Source organism: Lactuca serriola, chromosome 3 (assembly GCF_051521515.1).
Source record: "Lactuca serriola cultivar US96UC23 chromosome 3, Lser_US96UC23_V15, whole genome shotgun sequence".
NCBI classification, from domain to species: Eukaryota; Viridiplantae; Streptophyta; class Magnoliopsida; order Asterales; family Asteraceae; genus Lactuca; species Lactuca serriola.
Window position 1 is genome coordinate 245552039 of NC_136410.1, and position 20724 is coordinate 245572762.

Below are 20724 nucleotides of genomic sequence, written 5' to 3' on the forward strand. Positions count from 1 at the left end.
ATGGAGAATCAACTTGTGGAATTCAATAACATCAAAGGAGATTTAGAACGTGGAGAAACTTTTGGTACGTATAGAAAAGGGTTTTCTTCTTCATGATCTTTTTTTAGTACATTTCATTAACATGCATTTAAATCTATTAACTTTTTCTTGTTTGTTGTGTGAAAACAGAGCGTATCGAAACAGAGTATCCTTGTATCAATGATCCCGACATTTGGCTTCCCCCTGAAGTGGGTGACGAAGAGGATGATGTTGATCATGAGGTTATAAGTGAAAAGTTAAAGACTCTTCTGAAAAATATTGTTACATCAACGGAAAAATATGGTTATAATTGGGTGGATCTAATTACATCTTTATTAAGGAAAGTTTCTAATTTTCCGAAAGGGGAAGTCATGGATCCTGATTGTTACGTGAAGGTCAAATGTCTTGCTATTGGCTCTCCAAGTCAAAGGTTGACTTTTCATTCCCTTTATTTGTTGTATATACTCGTACTATTTTTGTTTGCTTGTTTTGACGATGCTAATTGTGTTTTTTCAGTGAAGTGTTTGATGGGTTGGTATTCAAAGCAAGTGTTTTAAAAAAAATGCCAACAAGACTTGATAGCGAGATTAGAGAAAAGGCAACAAGATTTGAAAGCCCAAAACTACTATTGATCAAGGGTGCTATAAATGACTTTGAAGGGTTGCTATCTGTTAAGGAAGTTGATGATGAAAGGAACAGATTCAATTTGTTTATTCGGATGATAGAGAAATGCAATCCAGATGTGATGATAGTAGAAAAAAAAAGTTTCACGTGATTTTCAGATATACATTTTTGAAAAAAAGATGGCATTTAGTTTATGATGTGAACATTAGCCGATTAGAGAGAATTGCTAGATGTACGGGGTCATCCATTTTGTCATATGGTGATCAAATTCAGTGTTGAAAATTTGGGAAAATGTGATTCGTTTCATTTAGAAGAGCATGGTGTTTCTGATTCTGAAGGTGGAGAAAAGCCAAAGACGTTAATGTTTCTTAAAGGGTTGGGTTGCACGGTAATTTTCATTATCTTTCCTTATACTATTATTTATTTTCTATAAGTTCACAGTGAATACTAAAATGAAATCGAAAGTTACAAAAGTGGCCCCCGTGTTTTTTATTTATTTATTTATTTATTTATTTTTTTTAATTTTTTTTTTATTTACCGTGTTTAGTTGTCTGCTTTAGTTTTGATTCTTATTTTAAGGGTCTATATTGATCTTAGCCCCTGGACCTTTGAAATAAGGACCAGAAAGTACTAGTGACGAAATTTCATAATAGAAAAACCTTAAAATATGGACTAAAAATAAAATAACTATTCATTATGGAATGAACACGGTAAATACAAGAAAGCACAGGGACCATGTTTGTAGCTTACTATTTAAAAGTTTAAAAGGAGTAAATTATACGTTTGGTCATCAAAAACTCTTTTTTGCACTTTTGTCCTTAAATTATTTAAGGTTCTTGCAACATTTTTTTGTCTCTTTTCCCATTGGCCCCTGAGTGTAGCTGGGTTTTACATTTTTGGTCGTCATTTTATATGAGATAGGGACAAAAAGGTAACAAAAACATTAAATAATAACCAAAATTGCAAGAGAAAACTTTATGGTATCAAATTAAAAACAATCAGGGATGAAAATGGCAATTCTCTCAATTAGAAGTTTTTAATTTTATCTGATGTTTTGTGGATGAACTTGCAGATTTTGCTGAAAGGATCTCAGAGTGATGAACTCAAAAAAATAAAAAATGTTGTTCAGTTTGCATTGTTGAGCACGACTCTTAGTGTGGGAAACAACAAGACTTTTATTAAGATACTTAAGAAGATTTTACACTTTGAGAGACTACTACACTTTTCTTGGATACTTAGATGTTGGATTGATTTGGAGCAAATGAGCTTCACACCTATTTATAAGTGTTTCCACCTAGGAAGTTTCTAGATCTACATACATTCATGACTATTAGAACTATCTACCATATTCTATATCAATTACAAGCTTTTATATGTTTCTAGAATGTTCTATAATGTCCTAGATAAGTATAGACATTCTTGTGCCTTCCATAATGTTCTAGAATGTTCCATAGCCTTCCAGAGTCTTCCATCTCGTTCTAGAGTATTCTAGAATCTTCTGGCATCTTCTAGACTTCTCCATAGTATTCCATAATGCTCTAGAATCTTCCATATCATTCTAGAACATACAAACTTCTTCTAGACAATAACATGATTCTATCGGGCTAGTGATGACCTTCAACATGCATATCATCTAATCCTTGAAGATTCATTTCTTCTACATCAAAGGGTAATATTTTCCACCATTTCACCTATATATTTCCAACCAAAATCCCCACCATATATAGATATCATTCCATCAATTAAAAATCATCCTTTATGATTCAATAATCGAGCCATACATATACACCCCTGTTTTCTCTCTCATCTCTCAAAGTTTCGTTAATAAAATAGTTGTAATTCGTGTTAGTGTATATATTTATTTGTAAGGTGTTACGTTAACTTAGTCCACTCACTATCTTGTTAGTGTATTACATTAGTGAATGCCCATGTTGCATTGTTGTGTGTATTTTATCACCTATTTGTTTTGTAAGCCTGTGTTAGTGTATATATTCATTTGTATATATAGTAATACCTTGGCTTAGTTAGTAAAGGCCCATCTTGTATGTGTTTTATGAGGCCTAGTCCATTTATCATTTTGTATTATAACCATATACTATATGTTTTAGTGTATATATTTATTTGTATAGTGTTACGTTAGTAAAGGGCTAAAGGCCATCTTGTATGTATTTTATGTGGCTTAGTCTATTTAATATCTTGTACCCTATATATATTATCATGAATGAGATAAGATGTTTGGCTCGTAGTATCGATCTGTACATGCATTCGATTTTATCGTGTGAACCCTACTAATAATGAAGTGACTAAGTGAGTGATGATTCTCAGGCGACAAAAAGTACGTACAGAAGAACAGATTGAAAGTACGGATGATATTGATATGAACAAAGTGTTGAAATCTAAAAGTGTTATGGTTTTAAAGTCAAAGCGGAATGTGACAAAAGGAAGCATATGTGAAAAGAATCATTTTTCTACTATCAAATTCTACCAACCTTCGGATATCCCTATTGGAAAGTTTTTGCGTGACGAAATACTCAATCAGCTTCCCCAAAATCGAATTTATTTCTCCTTTTTTTTAGCAATACTTTTTTTCAACAGAAGGCTAAAACAATAATTTACTTTTTTTTTTTCCTGTGAATCTATACAGAAGCTTTTATGTAAACCTTGTGGCCAACCATCAGATGCTCATTCCCACTGCTATACATATCACTGTATGAAACTCACAATTGAAGTAAGACGTCTTCCTATAGAGAAACATTTAGCTGGTGAAAATGAAGGGAGACTTTGGATGTGGAGTTGTTGTGGGAAATGTAAACCCCTAAAGTTTACAAAAAGAGTAGTACTTTCTACAGCTGCTTGCCGTTTGTCATTTGGAAAGTTTTTGGAGCTTGGCTTCTCAAACCAGACTTCATCTGATATGACATCTAGCTGTGGGCATCTGTTTCATAGAGACTACTTACACTTCTTTGGGTATGCATATTCTCACCTATACCAGTTTGTATGCATGATAGTTTTGATGAGTACGTGTAATTTATTGTGATTTGCAGATTAGGCTCCATGGTTGCAATGTTAAGATACTCTCCGGTGTCTAGTTACTCTGTGTCTCTACCACATTGGAAGGTGGAGTTCAGCGATTCAATTGGTGATGAATTTATGAGAAAAGAAGTTGACCATGTATGATTACTTATAATTACTTGGTTGAGATTACAAGTAACTTTGTTCAGGTTTTAACAAATTTGTTGTGTTAATGAAGGTGTGTGAGAAAGGAATTTCAGTGTTTGAGGATGTTAAAAAATCCTTGAAGAAAATGAAATCTGAATTTGTGGAATCGGGGTCCTTTTGTTATGTTGAGGCGATGCTGAATCAAGAACGTTATCAATTTGAGGTTGGTTAATTATCAACCATATCAAATATACCCTTGTATTATTCAATTTCAAACTTCACTAACTATGCAGCATCTTGAATTTGTAGGCGTTAATAACTGCTAATGATGGTGCTTTTAGGAACATGCCTCTATTCTTAAATCATCTTCAATGAAAACTTTTCCTCGAATTAAGCATCTGGGATACCGGGCTTTATTCACTCACAACATCTGACCATGACAGTTTACCTTTGAAAGAACTCTCAATTGATGTTGATTCAGATATTGGTATAAAAGTTTTAAAATCAACAGATCAAACGGGATGGATGTGGACACCATTTCAGAAAATCGAAAGTTGTTATATGAAGGATCTCCAGAGAAGTTACTTACCGGAATTTGATCCGATCAGAAGCTTCACCACCGCAGAAATGAGTATATACACAATAATCACCGGAAAAGAAAGGTCAAGTCTTCATTTTCCGGTGGGTCCCGGGGACCATTACATGGTATCGGATTATGAAAATGAATTATCGAGCATAATCGCGTGTGCTTTAACGCTTCTCAAAGACAAAAAAAATTCACCGGAAGTATCACATTTTTTTGATGGTAATGGAAAACATTACTTATTGTCGAAACCTGATTAAGCAATATGATCTGAAAGGAGCTTTACATAAGCGTTTAGTTCCTTCTGATGATGTTGAGGGGAATGTTCTCTTGGACCAAAATTTTGTCAAGGACATGAATGTTTCTGCTTTATATGTTAGCGAGGAAGCAAAACGAAACCTACGAGAGACTGTTTTGAATGACACGGATTTCCTCAATGTGAGTCTTTTTTTTTTTTTTTTTTTTTTTTGATATCTAATTATCTATCCCCGCTTTGTGTAATGTTTGTCAAAATGATTTATTTATGAAATACAGTCGATAGATGTGATGGATTATTCATTATTAGTTGGAGTGGATGCGGAAAAAGGGGAGCTTGTATGCGGCATAATAGATTACGTGAGGCAGTATACTTGGGACAAGATATTGGAGACTTGGGTGAAGTCGTTTTTGGTTCCTAAGGACGAGAAGCCAACTGTAATCTCACCAAAAGAGTATAAGAAGAGGTTCATAGACTTCATAGAGATGCATTTTTTTAGTGTGCCGGATGATTGGTGCTCACATTGTCCATCTAACTTGTAGTCTAGCTTTGTAATGTGGCCAAAAAAGGCAACATCTCATGATGGTTCCCCCTACTTATATTGCAATTTTGAAGCAAATTTTGGGGATTTAGTGACAATTTGACTAGTGTGGTAGCTTCTTGTATATCCAATCCAACACAAAATTCTATTTTTTGCATTACTTTATTTCGACCTAATATCATTTGTTGACCAAATTTGTTGTTAATAATGTTACCAAAGTTATTATAGATATGAGGTGGGTGTAACCTGACTGAAAGTTTATACCTCAAGCTTTAGGAGTATTGCCATATGCATATATTATATGAGAAATAAATACTAAATATGGTTTTTATTTGTTATTATTAAGGTGTAGTATTATATAAAAAAAAAACAAATTGTAAATATGCATATGGAAAAAAATGAGATTTTGGGCGTATTATCATAACTAAGGGTGCGTTTGTTTCACAGAATGTTTTTGAAAGGAATGGAATCTGTCAAACGAATTGGAATCTGGAGGAATTTGAATTTGAATGTACTAGAAACTTAAATGTGTTTGGTTGACATGGAATGAAATCTGTTTTCTGTTTGGTTTGCTGATTTCCCAACGGAATTGGAAAACAAATTACGTATTATGACAAAAATACCCTTTAATGTTTTTTTCTAGCTTATCATATTTTTTAATAAACATGACGAATTTTTATATAATTAAAAAAAATTGAAATAAAACCATTAAATATATAAATATAAAGCAACAAATGTCATTCATTATTCTCAATCTCATATTAAAAAAAAAAAAAGGTAACCACACACTGTATAAAATAATGTCTAAATACCTAGTTCATAATCATATCACTCTTCCAACATAAGCCTCACAAAGTTCTCCCGATATTCTCCTTCCAAATTCCAAAAACTTAACATGGTTTCAGAGTCACACATTATGTTCCTACTTGCTTTGAACCTATCAAAGGCACTTAATGACTGCATTTTTGAAATTTCTGGAATCACCATTGAAGTTTTTTTTGGCACTTTTGTTTCTCCTAGTATTGCTTGGTTCATGCTATTTGCTGCTTTTTCAAGTTTTTCTCCAAGGACGTTAGCTGCAACAGTTATTCCCTTAATAACAACATCAACTCTTTTCCTCTTCTTTGAGCCTGTGTTTGGAGATTCTTCATTTTGTGGTTTGTTCTTCAAAAACATCTTCTATTTGTTCTGATTGCTCTTCATTGTTTGCATCTTCTTCCATTTGGGCAAAATCCTTGGCTTTATTCCCTTGAGCTCTATCCTTTCCAAAAATGATACATAAATCCTCGTAATGAGGAAATATCTTATTTCTCCATTTTCCTGCCTCTTTATGAACCTATTTTGCATCATAAAAGGTTAGCACATAAAAATTTAATATAAATAATTGAGAAGTGTCACACCCCAAAACCTAAACGGCGGAATCGTTCGGGGGTGGAGGACGTCATGTATAATATCACAACAATGCAAAGTAGTAAACAAGCAACAACATCATCCATTGCATTAATAATATAATTTCATACAAGTGTGTTCTGTCAAGTTAAATAGACACCAAAAAGTACATCAAAATAAAAGAGGAGTCTTGAACAAGCTCCATGTTCTCAAAAACCTGGCACCGGTACCTGTCTACTGGTGACCTGAGAATACAAGTTATTTTGAAAGAGAGTATCAGCTTTAAAGCTGGTGAGATCATAAGTATATTAGTGTCTGAGTTTGTATGAAATCATTTGTAAGATGTTTGTAAGATGTAATGTATAAGTTTTGTAAAGTTTGTATTTGTTTGAACTATCCTAGAAAACCCTATGTTTCCTACTAAGAGTAGCCTTCTACCAAGGAATTTAGTAACTATGTGTGCCTCGTGTAAGAGTGTCTATTTTCCCAAATCCAACTATCATTAACCAAAAATATAGTTTTTACATTACCGTGCATCTTGTGAAAGTTTACGAAGTGAATGTAATGGGACAAATATTATAGTACTGTAGTGTTGTATTAAGTAACTACTTCTGTACTAACTACTTGAACCAATTGTTATTTAAAGTACCATGTGATCGACATGTACCCTGCTACCGACTCAATAGTAAAACGACGATGTAAGACGCCATAAGAAATGACATTTGGCACCTGTAGATTTGCAAGTCCCGCTGTAGCGAGCAGCAAGGTGTAGGATAGTCAATCCAGTATAGATCTATACGCAAACTCATTAAGGAGATTCTGGATACAAAAACGGTCATGACAGGTAGTGCCGTGACCCGTTTAATGGCTCACATAACTGAATGTAAAGTATATGTAATGTATGTGCTAGCTGTATTGTGTGTTCTTTCTCTGTCTAGCATGTATGTTTGTTTCTCCTCACTATGTATTATGTTTGTTTCTCATCACTATGTATTATGTTTATCTGTCATCACTATGTATTATGTTTGTTTCTCATCACTATGTATTATGTTTGTTTCTCATCACTATAAGTTAGGACTCATGTATGAACTGACTCTTTGTATGATTCATTGTTCTAGTATTAGTATTAGTAAAACCCTAAACTACGCCTATTGTAGTTTACTAGTAATATAACTTGTATGTATGAACATGGGAGTATACCCCTGCTACCCAGGGTATTGAATTGACTGGAAGAACCTGTATGACTATATATGTACACATGATATATAACTAATACTAAAACGACCTTCGGACGGATACCCGATATCCTACCAGACCACATCCCAACGGGGAAAAGGAAATAAGGCGGGTTAGCCTTCCTAAGTCCTTCAAACATTACTTATATAACTATACATATCTAGGAATGAAATTGACAATATAAAAGTATAAAAGAAGTTTCGTAAAAGCATTTGATATGTAAAAGAGTTTTTAAGACAGTTTGAAAGTAAGAGATTCACTTGCTGATAGTTATTAATTACATGTGATTGAGATAATAACTATTGTAACTTTACTTGTATTCCCCCCCCCCCCCCATAAAACCATTTATAAACATTGAAAATGTTAATTAGGGGGTATGAACTCACCTGTAGTGAGTGGATTGGAGGGAAGTGTCGGGCAAGTGCTTGGTGTCAAGTGGTGACTTAGACACACACTATGAGCCTAGTTAACATATAATCAAACATATATGTATCTAATTAGTTAACTAATAACTAATTAATTAATTTAATACACCCTAGATCATAGAAACACTTTGGTTCAAGTGCTACAGGTACGAAAGGGTTGCACCTAAGGGTTGTATGACATGGCATTGGAGTTTATGGCCCATGAACCACCCCTTTATGGAGTTTGCGGCCCATGACATTTTCCCCATGAGTTTAGGGTCGTAAAATCATGTTACTAAGTGCCAAATTGTGTTTTTAGGTCTTACAAGTCATGATTGGGCATCAAATGATCAAGTCCAAGACTTAGAAAATCATTAGGGGCATAATAAGACCACCTTGTGGAGTTTACGACCAAATGACCATATTCATATGTGTTCACGGTTGTAAACTCTCTTAGGGACATGTTTTGATTGTTTTTTAAGGTCTTAAACACTTCTAGGAAGGTTCAAGGTTGGCATCTAAGGCTTAGGAAGGGACTAATGTCCATTTTACCACTTAAAAAGGGGTTTACGGCCCAAGAACATCCTTGGCCGTAAAATCCTTTGTTCTTGTGTTATTTGATGATTTTCAAGTGTTATAAGGGTTATACTAAGCATACAAGAAGCTATAGCAAGTTCACTTACAAGATCGAAGCTCGATTGGGTGTTTAAGGTCCAAGAACACTAGTGTATGTTCTTGGTGTTTTGGAAATCTAATCAAAACACGAAATTTGATGGATTAAAAGATGTATAATCACTAGTTGTTATGATATAACTGTTGGATTAGTGTCTAAGTTCATAACTATTTTGGTATGTACTTGACCCGATGGTGCATGGTCCTTTTGGGTTGCCTTCATCAAAGCAACTTGATAGGATGAATTATGGAGAGAAAGGATTAAATATGATTTATTAATAGATTATGGGAATAATATATTAAAGGAGAAATCATATTGTTTAATTAATATTAGTCAAGAATTAATTGGTAATTAGTTTTGTGACTAAAAGAGATTAATTAAACTTAAGGGACTGGAATTGTAATTATAAGATAATTACAATTGGGCTATGGATTACCTTATAAAATAAGGTTGGACAAATTCTATGGGAAACCCATTAGAAATCGTCCAAGGCTTATTAAGGAAGGAGTCCATGGGTTGCTTAGGGCCTAAGCATCCAAATTAGGGTTTCCTTGTTAGATAACCCTAATAGCCTCTCTATTTAAAGCACCCTTAAGGCTCAAAAACGTGGTGAACTTGTTAATTAGGGTTTCCACACGTTTTGGACAGCCTCCTTCTCTTCTCTTCTTCATCCTCTTGCTCTTGGTGTTTGTGAACCATTAGAGGAGTGACATTTGTGACTCTAAGCTTTCTAAAGTCATTACAAGGAGGATTTGAGATTGTTATTGCTACATAACAATCAAGGTATGATCTAAACCCAAATTCATATGTTATATTAATTATTATATACTAGATCTAGGGTTTATAGTCTTGGATAAATTGCATGTACAATAGAGAAACTTAGATCCAAGCATTAGGGTTTGCATGAGCACACAGGATGTTCTTATAGCTAAAACCCATCAGTGGTATCAGAGCTTTGATTGGTTTCTATTGTATTGATGCCTTGTATGTTTGTTCAAGCTGCAAAATCGTTTTTTGGCCCATCTGCCTGAAGAACTCGGCGAGTCCCATTGTGGACTCAGCGAGTTCAAGCGTCAGAAAGAGGGGATTTCGAGATTTCTTGCTGTTTTACTCATGGATACTTGCCTTATTTGTTGTAGGTCATTAAAATCCGATTTTAAACATATTTATGAGTATATCCTTGATTAAACAAAAGATAATTACCAATTGATTAGATAATAACTTCCTTATATGATTAAAGTTGGATTATTTGTATTAATTGGGTAACTTATTTTGCAAGAAATTGAAATTAGGTCAAATATAGATAATGATAAAATTAATTGTTTAATTTATATTATTTGTTATTTGATCCTTGTGTTATGAAAAGTTTCAATTTTCCCCTTTTAGGTTTTATAGTTTAAATTTGAATTCAAAAGTTTTGTTTTAAAATTTAAATAGTTGAAACCCTAATGTTTTGAAATGTTTCAAAACTTTCCCTCAAGTTTTGGAATTTAAAAGTTGATTAAAGGTTTAATTTGGGAATGTTAAATTCTAAAACCCTAGTAATGTTTTGAAAAGTTCATATCACACCCTTATGGTTTTATCTATTAATTAAGGTGTATAATTAAAAGAGGTTTAATAAATCCATAAAGTTTTGGTTTGCAATTTAATTGAATTAAAAGTATAATTATTAAGTTTGACCACCTAGTATTTTAAAAAGTATAAAATACACCCAATACTATATATAACATTAAAAGTCTAACATTATATATATATATATATATATATATATATATATATATATATATATATATATATATATATATATATGAGTAAAAGTCAATCTTACCGTTAGTAGGCCTCATTCACGAAGCTAGTCTATAAGGGGTGTTTAAGGAAATTACCTATAAAATGACGATTGAATGGGTATCCACTCTTAACCACCGCACTCTTGACTAGTGGAGGGTCGTTAGCCGAATGGGTAGGATAGGACAGAACCTTCCATTATAAGTATAATGAAGTACAAAAGTAACTAAATGTTTTACAAATTCCCAATCTTAGTTACTTTAGGCAAAAGTGAATTGATGCAATTCCATGAAATTACACTTTGTACCCTTGCAAAGACGTTAGTGGAGCGTGTGTGGTTAACCGGCACACTAAATGGTTCTAAGCAAAGGTAGCAAAGGGTGACTCAATGTTTGTCATAGTTCGGTGGAGCGTGTGTGGTTTACCGGCACATCGAATAGGTGACTGTAACATGTGGGGGCATCATGTAAGTTTGCATGGTTATTCACACCCGCTTTGTGATCCTCGGCATCCCAGTCACAAACTAGAGGGGCATATCGAGATTTAAACATGCCATTGAAAAGTTCAATGAATCTCAAAGAATCTAGGAGTTTTCAAATCATTTAAAACTTAATCGGTTTTTCGTTTTTCATGGTGGAAAATTAGTGAATCGTCATTCACTTACCTTCAAATGTTCTGCAATTTGGGTTATGGCATCCCTCTCCCGAGTTGTGGAATATTGTGTTGGGTCCTAGCCTTAATATCTCATTTGGGTGATTTGTTAAGGACTCAATCAATCAACTAACTTGAATTTATTTTCTCCCGTTTTGTAGATGTCAAAGTACGACAACTATGGTCTTCCCAAATCCCGTGGAACAAGCTTTACACATGAAGATGATATTCCATGATTCGATCGAGGAACAAGAAATCATGCTTCACTTCCTCCACCTCCTCCAATCATTCTCCCTAACCCACAAGATTGAAGAATTGAAAGATTCAATGTCACTAAAGCCCTATTGGAAATGAAACATGAAGATGGTAAACCCATGTGTGCCCACGTTCTAGGAATGAAATCACACATCGATAGGTTGATAATGTTGGGTGCGTCATTCCCTGATAAGTTGGCTGTGAACTAGGTTTTGCAGTCACTTCCTGAATCATATAATAAGTTCAAAAGAAAGTATTATATGATGGATCATGACGATAACCTCATTGACCTAACTTACATGCTCATTCCTGTTGAATCAGAAATGATTTGGCAAAGCAATGGAGCGTATTTGTTGGGAAAGTCAACCAACCATGCTTCTGAGGACGTTCTAGGAGAACCGACCTGCGTTTGCTGCCAAGAAAAAGGGCGTTGGATACAAGTCTGCCCTAAGAGCCTGAAGAGTCCAGAAGATGGGAGAGTCAAAGAGTATGGTTGTGCTTCAGGTAAAATCCACTATCTAACTCCATTAAGTTCCTATTCGTTGATTCTTAATACATAATGTGATGAGATTACATTTGAATGTTTTGCAGGATCAGTGAAAAGAGAGGAAGCTTGATGGAAAAGCAAGATGAGTCTAATCACAAAGAAATGGATCTCGATTGCATGGACTTGAAGATTAGATTTTGAGCTTAGAAAGTTATGATAGAATTGTTAGGAATATTTGACTACATAGTTTTTCAAGTTGATTTTGCATTGTAAGGACAAATGTTTTCCGCTGCTTTTATGAATAAAATAAAATTTTGTTTGACATATTTGTTTATTTATTTATTTCCTTGCAATGAAATCGTTATGAAAAATTGATGTTCGTATATTTCTACAACGAGTGGATGTGATTCTTAATTATGTTATTTGTGGAAATGTCGAGAATTTACCAAATATGGAGAGTTTCTCATCACCCAAGTTTCAATTGGACAGAAACTTGGAATCATGCAACTTGGTTGCACGATGAATGAGAAATTTCATATTTGGAAATTAGACTAATTCATTGACAAAGTGTCAAGTGAAGGACTAAGAGATCGAGTACACAAAGTTGTGTGTTGATTAAGCCCACCACAGAGTAACAAAGATATTCGTCATGATTTACTAAAGGTTTAATAAATACAATTATACTTATAAGATTAAGTGTAATTCGAATTGATTGAAAGAGTTTAAATCAATAGCAAAACGAATAAGAAGAATCAAGTAGGCAGAAAGATAAAAGTTTCTCTATTCTAAGAAGAAGGGAGAGTACCTTTATGCTTTATGATATGTCTTAATGATTAAGAACCATATATCAATTGATCCTCTAAGTAAATCTTAGTACAATTGTATGTCTGAGAAGAGGAATCGAGAATTGAAGAAATGGTTAAATCAAGAAGTCAATCATACTTCGTTCCAAAACAAATCTTAGAGTTAAGATTGTGACATTGAGTGACAAGTCTTAAGAAGGTTTATAACATTCATTAAATGTAGAATATGGAAAAAGGTTTTCTTATTCTCGCACATTTGAAATTGGAAAGTTGTGATGTCTTGGATTAGACAAAGACCAACTAGGACCAATTTTATGAAATGTTTTGTCTTGATAAAAGCTACACTAACTCTTGAATATTTCTTTGTCAAGAAATGTTTATTGACGAAAGAATCTTATATGTCAAGGAGTCAGTGGGAGTCTTAATGGTCTTGAAAAGTTTAAGAACTAACCAAGAATAAACCTTATCGATCATCACTAGCACACGAGTTGAGGTTTACAACCTAACGTGTTGACACTATATTGTTTCTGTGCTGTTCCAATTAAGTTAATTATGCATATGAGCCCTATGAGTTCTCATTTGAATGCATAAAAGGCAAGGACCTTGATCAATGAAAAGTACATTGATAGGAAAGGGTGAGCTGCTTAACTACTTGGAAGACATGGTGGGCAGCTGTGTTACCATAAGGCAAGAAATCAAGATTGAAAAAGTTCGGTCCATATGAGTTTGGATTTGTCGCAAACTTTGGTTTTGACAAATTCGCATGGATAGGAACACATACAACATTAAAATCTAAGTGTCATAAGATTCCCTCCTTCATGAAAATGATTGTGAGCAAATGCTTTCACTAAGAGAGATTTTAAGAAGATAGTGATTGTGATAATTGGATTCGCGAACTCGATTATGGTTACGGTATCCCTTTCCATGATTCAAATTGTGAGATTTGGAAATTAGTCTGAATTGTTTAGACACACATATGAGCTATCTAAGGGAAAGGCGTATAAGCTTAGATAAAGGATTATCAAAGCATTGGGTATTAGAAATATGAACTTAAAGAAATTCAATAGGTATTATTTTTCTGAAAGTCAAGCCGTTTCTGAAAACATGTCAAAGCTAGTGGGAGCATAAGTGTTATGTTTATAATAATCATCGTGATAGTGGGAGCATAAATGTTATGCTTGTATGATTATTAAGGCAAGTATTGCAAGTTAGCAATATTAATTATAGAAAACAAGAGTCATACTTTGCAAAGTTGTAAGTGTTGAATAGTTGTTTTGCTATAATTAAGGGAGAGAATATTATGCTTCATTTCAAATCTAAAGGCTTAGGTTGTGGAATGTTAATAAACTTAGTCAAGGATACATAGTGTGTTCTTAAAATTTCGATTATGATTACGGCATTCCTCTTCATAGTTCGAATTGTGAGAACGTAGCACATAAAATATTATGGCAGAAGATTGATAAAGTATCAAATCTTTATGTAAGACATTATACATCGTGTCCCATATCGATTGAAAATGCTATAATATTTGACCATTCTAAAATTTTCCAAATGTCTAGCACATTTAGAGGGAAAAGGACAAGAATCGGTTTTTGACTAAGATAATTAAACAACTATCAAAGGACAATCCAAAGTTCGCCGTGCCGAGGATTGGTCGCTTGTGAATAGTTGGAAGTATAGTATTGGATGGACCATATCAACATTATTATGAATAGATAAGATTCTATTGAGAATGAGTTGTCATATGGTGAGTATGGAAAGGTTTCCATATTGGGAGTTGGATATTGAGAGTATATGTCTGGATTAGAAATTTTATGCAAAAGGATGTTCAAAGGAATGTACCTTGAGTGAGAGACATCATGTCTATGAAATTGTATTGTAACAATCACAAATAGAGGACTTTGTAATTTCATTGGCAATAGTCATTGTGACTTTTTGTGCTATGACATTATGAAAGGATCATTGCATAAAATGTTAGAATCTAGCATATTCTATAAGCGGCAAGAATTTGATATTCTTTCACTTGTGGAAAGGATTAGGAGTTGTGAAATGAGTATGATTGGAAATGTGTTCATTTGATCTATTTCACAAAGTAAGAACCATAGGTAAGCATTGTATGCATGCTAAGAGCATGGGACAAGTGTAGTAATAATTCAAGTAAGAAGTTGATTACCCGAAACAACAAATAATGAGTAATCGATATGGTGATAAATAAAAGATGTTTTATTTATACTCAAAGGTTTGAGGCCATATGGGATTAGTATTATTCTTGTGTTTTACTTTGCATGTTTTGACTTCCTGAATAATTTAATTGGTTTAAGAACAATCAAATTATTCGAACGGGCCACAGTCGTTCATATGTTGGAAGTAGGTATGAATGAAGACTGTCATGAATTGGTGTGTGGATTGTCTAAAGTTTATTAGACATAAGCAAATGTTTGCTGCAAAGTTCATGATTGCTTATGAATATGATTTGAGCATTGGATTAAACCCACGCTCACTTGGATCACTTCATGGATTTTATCACGAGTGATTGGTGATATGATAATATCTTATATTCTTGAAACCGAGATGTGTGAGTTGTATCTTGCGAATCGGTTACACATTGATAATAGGTAAACGCACCAGTAACTTGGTGTTATAAAACATATTGTTGTGTGTAATTCGGTAAGTGAGTGCAAGCAAGCATTGAATCAAAGTTTATCCGTTACTTTTATCCAAAGTAGGGTGAAAGCGATATCTGTGGGCCCCTCGATGATTTATTGATGGCACCTAAGTGCTTGGCCAACCCGGGACTAAATTGATGTGTTCAATTGCAGTCTATTGTCAGTCATCATAAATCTGAATTCGGGAAACAACACATAGACAGAGAGAATGATTTAGATCCATGTCTCAGTCTATACGATATCTAGAATGGAGGAATATATGATACCTTATCTTAAGGACACGCGTATCTGATAAGATCAGAGTTGACAGCGGCTTTGGAAAGCTACGATTGCAGATCAGGATCTGAAGTCATACGCAGAATAGTTATTAGACTTATCCAAGTGGGAGACTGTTGGATTAGTGTGTAAGTTCATTACTATTTTGGTATGTACTTGACCCGATGGTGCATGGTCCTTTTGGGTTGCCTTCATCAAAGCAACTTGATAGGATGAATTATGGAGAGAAAGGATTAAATATGATTTATTAATAGATTATGGGAATAATATATTAAAGGAGAAATCATATTGTTTAATTAATATTAGTCAAGAATTAATTGGTAATTAGTTTTGTGACTAAAAGAGATTAATTAAACTTAAGGGACTGGAATTGTAATTATAAGATAATTACAATTGGGCTATGGATTACCTTATAAAATAAGGTTGGACGAATTCTATGGGAAACCCATTAGAAATCGTCCAAGGCTTGTTAAGGAAGGAGTCCATAGGTTGTTTAGGGCCTAAGCATCCAAATTAGGGTTTCCTTGTTAATAGCCTCTCTGTTTAAATCACCCTTAAGGCTCAAAAACGTGGTGAACTTGTTGAGTAGGGTTTCCACACGTTTTGGGCAGCCTCCTTCTCTTCTCTTCTTCATCCTCCTGCTCTTGGTGTTTGTGAACCATTAGAGGAGTGACATTTGTGACTCTAAGCTTTCTAAAGTCATTACAAGGAGGATTTGAGATTGTTATTGCTACATAACAATCAAGGTATGATCTAAACCCAAATTCATATGTTATATTGATTATCATATACTAGATCTAGGGTTTATAGTCTTGGATAAATTGCATGTACAATAGAGAAACCTAGATCCAAGCATTAGGGTTTGCATGAGTACATAGGATGTTCTTATAGCTAAAACCCATCAATAACAACAAATCAAGCCAAGAAGTACTTATGTTCTCGGGAAATCGGGTGAAAACCGGGATGGTAGTTAAGAGTGTTTGGAGTTTGCTCTTGAGGTTGCAAGTAACAAATGAGGTAATTTGGGGAGTAAACTCATGCTTAAGGCATGAGTTTACGGTTTTGGAATAATTTTCAGCCCAAACATAAAAGTTTGGCCGGGAATTCCTTAACTACGTGGTACTTGCAGTTTTGGAATTTCAAGACTCGAGACAGCACTTTCTTTCACCCGTTCGTTTAAAGAATAATTATTAAAATAATCAAATGAACTTTAAATTTGCTAAAAACAAATAAAAATGAACTTGACTTATAATTTGGAATGATTGACTTTAGGGTTTGACCGAATGAAAATTTCGGGTTGTCACATCATCCCCCCCCCCCCCCCGGTTAAAGGGAATTTTGTCCCGAAATTAAAGTTTAAGCAATTAAGTTATTACAAACAACTAAGTAAAAAGATGATGATGTTTCAGTTTCATCTGATCCTCACACTCCCAAGTGAATTCAGGTCCCCGCTTGGCGTTCCAGCGAACCTTCACTATCGGGATACGGCTTTGTTTCATTTGCTTGACCTCTCAGTCCATGATCTCTACTGGTTCTTCCACGAAGTTGAGGCTCTCGTTGATCTCGATCTCGTCGAGTGGGATTACAAGAGTCTCGTCGGACAGACACTTTTTCAAGTTTGAGACGTGGAATATAGAATGTACGTTACTGAGTTCGCGGGGTAGGTTGAGTTTGTAAGCTAAAGGGCCGATTCTAGCGAGAATCTCAAAAGGCCCTATGTATCTTGGATTCAGCTTCCCATGCTTACCGAAGTGTATCAAGCCCTTCCAGGGTGAGAGCTTCAATAGAACGCGGTCACCCACTTGGAATTCCAACGGTTTCCTTTGTTTATCAGCGTAGCTTTTCTGTCGGTCTCTGGAGGCTTTCAATCGTTCACGGATCTGAACGATCTTCTCCATCATTTCCCGTATGATCTCCAGACCTGTGAGAGTGCTGTCAAGAACTTGTCCTTTAGCTAATTGGGTATAACCCACCTCAGCCCAACACAGAGGGGATCTGCACTTTCGGCCATAGAGGGCCTCGAATGGAGCAACCTTAATGCTCGTGTGATAACTGTTGTTGTAGGAAAATTCGACAAGGGGTAAATGAGTATCCCATGCTTTCCCAAAGTCGATCACACAGGCTCGCAACATATCTTCCAAGGTTTGTATAGTTCTCTCACTTTGCCCGTCTGTCTGTGGATGGTAGGCTGTACTCATGTCCAACCTAGTTCCTAAGGAACTTTGTAGCGACTGCCAGAACCTCGAAGTGAATCTACTATCTTTGTCTGAGATAATGGATAAAGGAACACCATGCAGTCGTACAATCTCCCTAATGTAAGTTCTTGTAAGCTTCTCCATCTTGTCTGTTTCTTTGATCGGTAGGAAATGTGCAGACTTAGTCAATCTATTGACGATGACCCATATGGTATCAAGTCCACCCGTTGTCTTGGGCAACTTGGTTATGAAATCCATAGTAATCCGCTCCCACTTCCATTCTGGTATCTCCGGCTGTTGTAGTAGACTGGAGGGTTTCTGGTATTCGACCTTGACCTTAGTGCAAGTAAGGCATTGACTCACGAAGGTAGCAATTTCTGCATTCATGTTGGGCCACCAGTATAACTTTTTAAGATCTAGATACATCTTATCTGAACCTGGGTGCATGGAATAACGAGTGCTGTGCGCCTCGTTCATGACCAAGTCTCTGAAACAACCTAGTTTCGGGGTCCAGATCCGGTCCATGAAATAATAAGCTCCGCCACCATTAACCTCCAAGTTCTTATCCATCCCTCTCAGGGATTCACCCGCCACGTTTTCAGGCTTCAAAGCGTCGAGCTTAGCCGCCTTTATTTGTGTGGACAAGTGTGAATGGATAGTCATAGTCAATTATTTGACCCTTTGACCAGAATATTCCTTCCGACTTAGGGCATCAACTACTATGTGGGCTTTACCCGGATGATAACGAATTTCACATTCGTAATCACTGAGTAGCTCGACCCACCGTCGTTGTCTCATGTTGAGCTCCTTCTGATCGAATATGTGTTGCAGGCTTTTGTGGTCTGTAAAGATAGTGCTCTCCGTACCGTATAGGTAGTGTCTCCAGATCTTCAGAGCAAACACAACTGCCCCTAATTCAAGATTGTGGGTCGTGTAGTTGACCTCATGTGTCTTCAACTGTCTCGAGGCATAGGCGATGACCTTACCTCGTTGCATCAGAACACATCTGAGCCCTTGATTCGATGCATCGCAATAGACTACGAAGTCTTCTATCCCTTCAGGGAGGGATAGTACTGGTGCGGTGCACAAGGCTCGTTTGAGCGTTTGGAACGCTCTCTCCTGCTTCTCTTCCCAGTCAAAGGCCACGCCCTTCTGGGTCAGTGTTGTAAGAGGTTTTTCTAGAAAGACGATTTCGGAGGAAGAGATGTATGCACGAATCTGATATTGTGGGGCTCGAATTGATTCAAGTTGTACGAACATGTCGGAATCATATGGAAACTAAAGACATTAGATTTGAACATAAGGCGTTACAGATAAAACACCACAGTGCAACCTTTAACAGAGGTATAGTACTTTTAGAGTAACTATAGTAATACTGCTGCGAACAAAGTATACTACAAAAGGCAAGTATACGCAGCACGAGGGTCCCTTAACCAACGGGGTCTCGCAAAAGATAAGACTCGAGTCGCACTAATTTAAACCGATTTATAATTCTGTTACAATGAAACACCTTAATTACTTCTACATGGGTTCGGAGTAGTCTCCCCTGCGGCAATGATCCTTAGAATTCTGCCGTCTGCGCCGGAGTTCTTTGTTATAGGACAATCCTTCTTGAAGTGCCCCATCTCACCGCATTGGTGGCATGACTGGCTAGTACTAGCATTGGTGGTGGGAGTGAGGTGTTTAGTCAGAGTTACGTGGACACGGGTGCCTTCCTCATTACTCCACTTTTAATTTTTCCTCCTAAAGAGTTCGGCAGGAGTTGCCACTTGCTGCTGTTGCATGGCAAGTCTTTGAAATTGCTTTCGCTCACTTCTGGCTTGGCGATATCGTCTCCTCTTTTCGGTCTTACGGCTTCGCAAGTCCATGACTGTTGTCATTTGTTGACTTCCCGGATTGGTACTACCATCAGAACTCTCGACTCCTTTGTCAGTCTTCTTTGTGTTGCCGGAGTTGATGTGTGTAAGGAAAGTTGTCACAGCAGCTGCTACTGCATCTTGTAACGTAGCGACGTCGATATGGAGGATAGGGGTTTCGCTGCTCGGCTGACTATTTCCGGTTGACGACATGATTCTGTTACACAAAAAGAGAATGAATTTCGTGATCGAGTATGGTTGAACCTGTATCATTTTTTATTCTGGCTAAGAACTGGGTTATTATACATGAAAACTTAGCTTATACACGTTATGATATAATCAAGGGTGGGCGGATAATAAAATGTGTGATTCTACTCTAGTCCCGCATCCTAACGAGGAAAAGAAACTAAGTTAGAAATCTCACATTCTATTGTCTACCAGGTCTTCGTTATATATAACTTGGGAATGTATAAGCGAGGAAAGTCATAATAATAATCTTCTTACGAATCCTATATGACGAACTAGAATTTCTAGTAGTGGCTACTATTGGCCCTAGATGTACTTTGATCTTTCAATTGAAGAGTAAGAGTATTATCTCGAAGGTTTGACCTACATCCCTATGATGCAGTCCTTGTACGGAATGGAAGTATGTTCACGAAGGTTTGACCTACATCCCTATGATGCAGTCCTAGTACGGAATGGAAGTATGTTTGTAGAATGGTCTCAAGGCATTTGACGTTCGAGTCGGGGTATCATTGGTCAGTGAATAACATGTTCTAACTCTTGGAAGAGGGTTGGGAATGATTCTTGAGCTAAGTTACTCTAGTCCAATAACTTGACTAGAGTGGGTCCCGGATAGGCTCCTAT

At 35.8% G+C, this 20724-nt stretch overlaps 1 pseudogene; it reads left to right on the top strand.

Annotated features, from left to right (window-relative positions):
* Nucleotides 1-5182, top strand: LOC145096144 (putative 1-phosphatidylinositol-3-phosphate 5-kinase FAB1D; annotated as a pseudogene).
* Nucleotides 5183-20724: the final 15542 nt, after the last annotated feature.